This window comes from Pongo abelii, chromosome 13, assembly GCF_028885655.2.
Source record: "Pongo abelii isolate AG06213 chromosome 13, NHGRI_mPonAbe1-v2.0_pri, whole genome shotgun sequence".
In the NCBI taxonomy this organism is placed as follows: domain Eukaryota; kingdom Metazoa; phylum Chordata; class Mammalia; order Primates; family Hominidae; genus Pongo; species Pongo abelii.
Genome location: NC_071998.2, coordinates 118,737,029 through 118,745,883, shown reverse-complemented (window position 1 = coordinate 118,745,883; position 8,855 = coordinate 118,737,029).

Below are 8,855 nucleotides of genomic sequence, written 5' to 3'. Positions count from 1 at the left end.
TGGGAAGACTAAAGGAAATCAGAGGTCCCTCAGTCTGAACAGGACAGCCGTGAGTGGGTGGCCTGGGACTCTCAAAATACAAAAACCTATCGGCCGGCGGGAACTGCTTGTCATTTCAGGGGCAGTGTTTGATCAGCACTTCTGCGGGAGGAGGTTCCTGAATCCTGTGTTCCTTAAGGGCTTCCCTGCTGCAGGCTGGGGATGTTTCAATGGACTTTCCCTCGAGCCCGTTGGAAATTACTTCTCAAGCAATTTTTCGATGATCAACCGCTTTTTATAGGCATTTTGTCGTTAAGGGGAGGGGACTGGGTTACCCAGGAAATAAGTGAGTATGGGGATTCTAAGGCCCCTTTCCATTTTGTCTTGTCTCTGTCCCTTTCAATCACAGCTGGTGGCATTTTTGCCAATGTAAGTTTCTTAATTTTGTGGGTCTTCCTATGAATCTTAATGGGATTGGCTCCATCGGAGAAGCCACACTCACAAATGTCTTTGAGCTAGCCCTTCTCTACCTTGGGCAGCTGTAGTTTGGGGCTTACAGTTTTGTAAGAAGTCTGAAGTGGGTCTCACTGGGCTAAAATCAAGGTGTCGACAGTGCTGCATTCCTTCTGGAGGTTCCAGGGGAGAATCTTTTCTTGCCTTTTCCAACTTCCAGAGGCTGCCTGCATCCTTGACTCGCAGCCCCTTCTTCCAACTTCAAAGTAGCAACCTCAGCCAGAGTCCGTCCATTGCTGCTCTCTGTATGGTTCTCTCTCCTCCGCAGCCCTCTTCCACTTTTAAGGACCCTCATGGTTAAAACTGGGCTCACCCAGCTAATTGAGGAGAATCTTTAAGGCCAGCTGATTAGCAACCTTAATTCCATTTGCAGTTTTATTCCCTTTTGTCATGTAACCTAACATATTCAGAGGTTCCGGGGATTAGGACATGGATATCTTTGGGGGTGGTATTCTGCTGACCACAGCGGCATTAGAAAACCAGATGGAAGTGAATGGATACCAGGAATCTAGGATCCAGCTGGCTGTGAGGCTGGCAGAGGTATCCCAGACCTGTCAGCTCTCAGAAAAGCTGCATCCAGAGTGCTTTTTGGATCACTGGGGGATACCTGGCCTCACTCTAGACTCACTGCCTTGGTCGTTTCAGAATTGAATCCGTGATCAGGAAATGTTCCCAGTGTTGCTGATGTACTCCTCCCACACTTAAGAGTCCTGAACCCCGTCTCCTGAGAAGAGGAATTGGGCTCAAGTGGCTAGAGAGAAGTTTCTTGTCAGACAAATCTTGTTACCTTGAGGAGAGGAAGCATAACCAGACTGGGATGGATAGGACACTTAGGGAAGAGGAAGTGTTTCATATCCCTGGACCAGGAGGCCAGAATGAGGCAAACTTGCCCTTCTGTCTGGCTTCCTGTGTTGAGGAGGCCTGAGGTGGCAGAAGGAAGATGGGAGAAGGGCCCCCAAGAAAGCTCTGGCGAGCCTCAGGCTGTCCCCACCCCACCCCGCTGATATAGCGTATGTGGAGATAAGAGAGCATCCAGGAGCAAGTGTCACCCCTCCCCTCCCAACAGCAGCCAAAAGGGTCATGGCCCTGGCTGCCCTAACTTGGCCCTTGTGTGTCCTGAAGCACAGACACACTGCTTAGAGAGATCATCCTGGTCGCGGTGGCTCACACTTGTAATCGCAGCACTTTGGGAGGTTGAGGTGGACAGATCACAAGGTCAGGAGTTCAAGACCAGCCTGACCAACATGGTGAAGCCCCGCCGCCACTAAAAATACAAAAATTAGCTGCGCATGGTGGCACGCACCTGCAATCCCAGCTACTCAGGGAGGCGGAGCAGGAGAATCGCTTGAACCCAGAGGCAAAGGTTGCAATGAGCCGAGATCGCACCACTGTATTCCAGCCTGGGCAACAAAGCAAGACTCCATCTCAAAAAAAAAAAAAAAAAAAAAAGAGATTCTCCTCTGTCTTGCCTCTCAGCTGTCATAAGCAATCAGTGTCCTGTCCCCTTAATAATGTGGTGGTTCTCAAAGTGGGATCCCCAGGCCAGCAGCAGCAGCATCCCCCTTAAAAGTTGTTAGAAAAGCAAATTCTGGGGTCCCACTCCACACCTATAAAACAAATTCTGGGGTCAGGGCTTAGCAGCCTCTGTTTTGACAATCCTTGTAGTTGATAACGCTATAAAGTTTGAGAATCACTGACTCAGAGGAAATGGCTTTGTGGAGAAAATGAGCCGAGGCCAGGTGTGGTGGCTCACGCCTTTAATTCCAGCACTTTGGGAGGCTGAGGCAGGTGCATCACCTGAGGTCAGGAGTTTGAGACCAGCCTGGCCAACGTGGTGAAACCCCATCTCGACTAAAAATAAAAAAAAAAATAGCTGGGCGTGGTGGCACACACCTGTAATCCCGGCTACTCAGGAGGCTGGGGTGGGACAATCACTTGAACCCGGGAGGCAGAGATTGCAGTGAGCTGAGAGCTCACTGGGAGACAAAGTGAGACTCTGTCTCAAAAAAACAAAAAAAGGAAAGAAAATAAACGAGCCATAGGAAAGGCCACAAGCAGCTACTTCCTTCCGCAAGCACATGCTGCGGCTCCCTGCCTCTCCTTTTGCTCAGAGCCACACTGACCTCTTAATGGCTTCAGAGGTCACACCAGCCTCCGTCCTGCCACACGACCTTTGCACTTGCGGGGCCGTGACCAGCAGCACTTAACAAGGCTGGCCGCTTCTCATGCATGATGTCTGAGCATACGTCTCAGGAGGGGCCCTCACTTAGTACCCTGTACAGTAACAGCCCTTGCCGCTCCCATGGTGACTTTTTATTTCCTTTTGGCATTTTTCCACTGTTGAATAAGTTCACATAGATTGGTTTACTTTTTTTTTTCTTAATTTAGACACAGTGTCTTGCTCTGTCACCCAGGCTGGAGTGCAGCGGCACGCCACTCATATAGCTCACCGCAACCTTGGACTTCTGAGCTTAAGCAGTCCTCACGCCTCAGCCTTCTGAGTAGCTGGGATTACAGGTCTGCACCACCACACCTGGCTAATTTTATTTTTTATTTATTTATTTATTTTTTTAGACAGAGTTTCGCTCTTGTTGCCCAGGCTGGAGCGCAATGGCACGATCTTGGCTCACCACAACCTCCACCTCCTGGGTTCAAGCAATTCTCCTGCCTCATCTTCCCAAGTAGCTGGGATTACAGGCATGCGCCACCGTGCCAGGCTAATTTTTTGTACTTTTAGTAGAGACAGAGTTTCTCCGTGTTGGTCAGGCTGGTCTTGAACTCCCGACCTCAGGTGATCAGACCGCCTTGGCCTCCCAAAATGCTAGGATTACAGGCATAAAGTACTGTGCCCGGCCTATACATATATATATACACACACACACGTGTATATATATACACACCTATATATGTGTATATATAGATACGTATGTGTATATATGTATATATATGTGTGTATATATGTGTGTGTGTGTGTGTGTATATATATATATATTTTTTTTTTTTTTCTTTTGAGATGGAGTCTTGCTCTGATGCCCAGGCTGAAGTGCAGTGGCGTGATCTTAGCTCACTGCAGTCTCCGCCTCCCGGGTTCAAGCGATTTTCCTGTCTCAGCCTCCCGAGTAGCTGGGATTACAGACACGCACCACCACACCCGGCTAGTTTTTGTATTTTTAGTAGAGACGGGGTTTTACCATGTTGGCTAGGCTGGTCTTGAACTCCTGACCTCAGGTGATCTGCCCACCTCGGCCTCCCAAAGTGCTGGGATTATAGGCGTGAGCCAACACGCCAGGCCAGACCTGGCTAATTTTAAAAAAATACTCCCAAAGCACTGGGCTGACAGGTGTGAGCTGTTTACTTCTTTTGTTTCTTCTTATTGTCTGCCTCTCTTCAGAAGCTAATTCCCATTAGAGCAGGTGCTGTATTCTTTGCCGCCACCATATCACCAGTGTCTACAACTGCCTGACACACGGTAGGTAGTCAGATGCTGAAAGAGTGAATGAATGATGTTCCCCCAGGGCAGGCATGGGTTCTCCAAGTGCCTGTTTCAGTACTCCTCCCATGCCACCACCCCTAGACCCAAGCTTGGCATTCCTTTTTTCCTGAGTGATCAGGAAGGCACAGCCACTGTCCTCGGCCTAGTGTGTGATGTCTGTAACTAAGAAAAAGGCTCCGTCCTTGCCTCAGCTCTGAGGGGTGGGGCCTCAGAGATAAGGAGGACCTTACCCTTGTGTCGCTGGCCCTTCTTTTCAGCATGTCAGACAAATTTGTAATTTCAACCCCAGCCTTTCCCTGCCTTAGCCATAGTTGCTAAGGCAACAATTGGGCCTCAATTTCCTGATGACCAGAGTCCGCCAATGGCTGCCATCATCCTGTTATCGCCTGGTCAGCTATGCGTGGCACCATCTCAGCAGTGCCCCAGTCCGGCCAATGCAGAGGAAGTCACCAAGGAGGCTGGGAGGAGGAGCCTCAAGTTTTGCAGAAACTGTACACGGCATCTGCTGTGTCACACCTCATATGTGCTGTTCCCTTCCTTTGGGTGCCTCTCTTGTCTCCTGGCCTGCTCTTCTGTCATCAAGGCTGGGCTCGAAGCCTTCTCTGGGAAGCCCCTGCGGATGCTTCAGGCACAATGATCCCTTCTGTGCAAGCCCGCAGAGCCTTTCCTGTCTCACTGCTCAGTGACTGACCTGCCCTAAGTCCTTTTCTCCTAGATTTGCTCCCCAAAGACCAAGAAAGGTCTGGGTCATTTCATCTGGTGTCAAGCAAGGTGTGCCTTGGTCTCCCAGTGAAAGTCCGTGCATAGCAGGTGTTCCAACAGTGGGACCTCTGGCACATCGACAGAATCCTAATGACCCAGGGACTGAGACCCATCATCTCGTGGGTGGTCAGGACAGCAGGACTGAGGCAGTGACTTAGCTACAGCAGAGGAAGCCAGACCAGACCCTACCGGGTGTCCCCCCTAACACAGGGTCCCATGTGAGGTGGCAGCGCCCATGCCACCACCCCCGGTGTCCTTGGGGGCAAGTTGGGTTCCCCTTCTGGAGGCCATTAGTGCTTGTCACAGCAGCATGTTGGGAGATGGAGTCTGAGGGCCATGATCTGTGCTCCCTCTGGGAGTGTGGTCTGGAAGGGACAGAGGAAAGAGGAGCAGAAGGAGCCAGAAACCAAGCAGGCGTGGTGGCTCACGCCTGGAATCCCAGCACTTTGGGAGGCCGAGGCAGGCGGATCACCTGAGGTCAGGAGTTTGAGACCAGCCTGGCCAACATGGTGAAACCTGTCTCTACTAAAAATACAAAAAATTAGCTGGGCGTTGTGGTGCACGCCTGTAACCCCAGCTACTCGGTTGGCTGAGGGGAATCGCTTGAACCATGGAGGCGGACATTGCAGTGAGCCGAGATCACGCCACTGCACTCCAGCCTGGGCAACAGAGTGATACTCTGTCTCAAAAACAATCAAACAAACAAAAGAAACCAAGCAGAAGCAGGTTTCACCCCCTTCGGCTGATCTTGCCTTGTCCAGCAGGCTGAATGAGCTTTGGAGCCATAATCAGTCTCCACTCTGTTGGGGACCAGAGGCAGTGTCATCCTGCCCAGGCCGCAAGGCAGCGGCAGAGAGCGTCACACCTCAGCTGGTGCGATTCTGCCCACAGCCCCAGGCTCAGTAGGTGCCAACCCCAATGGCCACTACAGGGTTGCTGGCTTAGCCCTGGGATCCCGCACACGCCCACCAGGAGGTAGCCGAGTGTGTCTTGCTCCAGCTGATGCACTTCCACCCCTGGTCCCCAGGGGGCAACAGGGACCAGTCTCTCTGGTTTGCAGAAGCCAAGTTACTCTGGGGCAGGAGCTGGGATGGTGTAAGGGGGTAGTGGGCGTCCGTGGGCCGTGCAGATTTCGGCCCTGGGCTGGGTAAAGCAAGCTTATGCTGCACCTGTCCCCTGGGGCTGTTCTATCTGGTGCTCCTCTCCATAATCCTTTCCTGATGGCGCCAGGCTGGTCTTCTGGGGCCCCTACAAGATGGTCAACGGGGGCTGGCTCTGGGTCCGCGAAGCATTCTGTGCTCTGATGGGAAGGCTTAAAGGGAAACTAAGGGACCTCTGAAGAGCATGAATCCTGTTACTGGCACCGGTAAGTGGGTACTGGTAGCAATAGCAGGTGGTGTGGGTGGGAGTTGCCAAGAGGGCGAGGTAGGAAATAGAATATAAGGAGAAAAATGATTGAAGATCTCAAATGTCCCTTTATGAACCCCCCCGGGGTCTCCCACCCGCCTAGCACAGCTCTGCACCTTCACCACATCCCCCGCCCCACCCGCACTCGCACCAGTAACAACAGCGGCCATTGCCTGAGCACTTACTCTGTCCCATCCCCAGGTTCAGGTGCTTTACATAATTCTTGCCTTTCATCCTCACAACTCCATGAGGGAGGTAGTGCCATGATGCCCATTTTACAGATGAAGAAACAGAGGCTGAGAGGGGTCAGGTGACTTATCCACATCACATAGGCAGGGAGTGGAACAACCAGAATTGGAACTAAGCACACTGACTCTTACCCTCCATGCAGACTCCAGCAGAGAGCAAAGGAGAGAGGCTGAGGAAGAGTTTGAAGCCACAGTGACATGTTCCTTGCCCACATGTTTACCATCTCTCTTGTAGCCTGGGGGCTGACACATCCTCCTGCCTTCCCTCTTTTTTTTTTTTTTTTTGCAAGCCCTGGTTTGCAGAGGCTGGAGAACAGCCAAGCTAGAGCTGGGAGCAGCCTCTGGCCTGAAGCCCCAGTTGGAGAAGTCATCCAAGACAAAGACCAGTCTTCTGTGAGGTGGATGAGAGTGGGTGTCCCGAGCAGAGGCTGTAGTTTAGGGAGGTTAGGCTGCTTGCCCAAGCCCCGTGTGGCCTGAGGTATCAAGCAAAACAGCTGTCCCAGTCATTAGACACCTAATGTGTGCATGAACCTGTCTCGGGTCTTCTTCCTTGGTCCATGGTGTGGACTCCCTGATAACTGATTTGGAGATGAGGGATCCCTTTCAGACACAGCCCGTGTGTAACCTTCTGGGGTGTAATAGCTTTGACAATGTATACCCCTTGGCCAGCAGTGACACCTCTAATGCTCTAATGTTCCCTCCTGTGGAAGTTTCTGTTCAGTTAGGCACAGGTCTCTCTTGTTTTTTTTTTTTTTTTTTTTTTTTGAGACAGAGTCTTGCTGTGTCGCCAGGCTGGAGAGCAATGGTGCGATCTTGGTTCACTGCAACCTCCACCTCCCTGGTTCAAGTGATTCTCCTACCTCAACCTCCCGAGTAGCTGGGACTACAGCCACACACCACCACTCCCAGCTAATTGTTTGTTTTTTGTAGAGACGCGGTTTCACCATGTTGGCCAGGATGGTCTCAATCTCTTGACCTTGTGAGCTGCCTGCCTCGGCCTCCCAAAGTGCTGGGATTACAGGCATGAGCCACCATGCCTGGCTGGCACAGGTCTATCTCTAGTTCTACCATCTCTATCTCCAACTCCATCATCTCCCTTTTCCCCACCATCGCCATCACCTCTGTCTCCATCTCTGTCACTCATCTCCATCATCTCTCTTTTCTTCTGTGCCATTGTTTTCCCCTCTCTCCTCTTTGATGCTGCTATTGTCTCTCTCATCTTCCTCTAAATTTATATCTATATAATAGCAAAATTAGCAGTAAGCAGAAAACTGGAAACAACGTAAATGTGGATCAACTGGCGTTCTGATGTATTTAATATGGAGTTGACTTCAGTTCTGATATATTTATATGATGAAATAATCCTACATTCAACATATTTGAGTACCTGTCTTTGCCAGGCACCACAACTCCAAAGGCAAACAAATACTAAGTAATTATTAAAATGATGCAGAAAGTTTAGTTCAAGATGGTGAATTAAACTTACACATTTACCTACTTTTCTCCCTTGCCAAATCCCACTGAAATGACATTGGAGATGTATAGAAATGAACACATCAGTAACACAACATAGAATAGGTAGAGAGGTGGGGGAGGGGGAAGGCTTATGCCAGCTGCTGCAGTTAAGCTGCCTAGTTCTTTATTCCTAAATATGGACAACCGAAGCTCACCAGATATTTGAGATAAACCAGCAGCATAAAAGAGATGGCCCAACATAAACAAGCAGATCAACTGATCCCAGAGGAAGTCAGAACAGAAGACAACTTTGAAAAAGCGTGCAAGTAGCTGTATTCCTCATAGTGAATGCCAGGTTTGGTGTGGTGGAGGATGTGAGCAGCTGGAACTCTCCTACACTGCTGGTGGGAATGCAAAATGGTGCAGCCACTTTGGAAAATAGTTTGGCAGCTTCTTAAACAAACATACAACATGACCCAGTGAGTCCACTCCACACAAAGACTTGTATGCAAATGCTTATGGTGACTTTATTCATATAGCTCCAAGTTGGAAATAGCTGCACCACCATGCGTTATATAGGCTGAAAGAGGTTTCCTTACTACGCCAGGGTCCTCCATCATTAATTCTTCTTTAATAAAAACTCCTCTCACGGCTGCTTTACTTCCAAAGGAAGCTGGAGTCATTCACTGCAAAGGCCATCAGAAGGCCTCACACTCCATTGCTCAAGGCAACAATTATGCTGATAAGACAGAAAAGGAAGCAGCCACTATTCCTACTTCTGTCCCTCATGGCCAGTTTTTCTCCTTCTCATCAGTCACGCCTACTTACTCTCCCACTGAAGTTTCTACCTATCAATCCCTCCCCACTCAAGGCAAATGGTTCTTAGACCAAGGAAATACCTCCTTTCACTCTCACAGGCTCATTCCATTCTGTCATCCTTTCATAACCTCTTCCATGTAGGTTACAAGCCACTAGCCCGCCTCGTAGAACCTCTCATT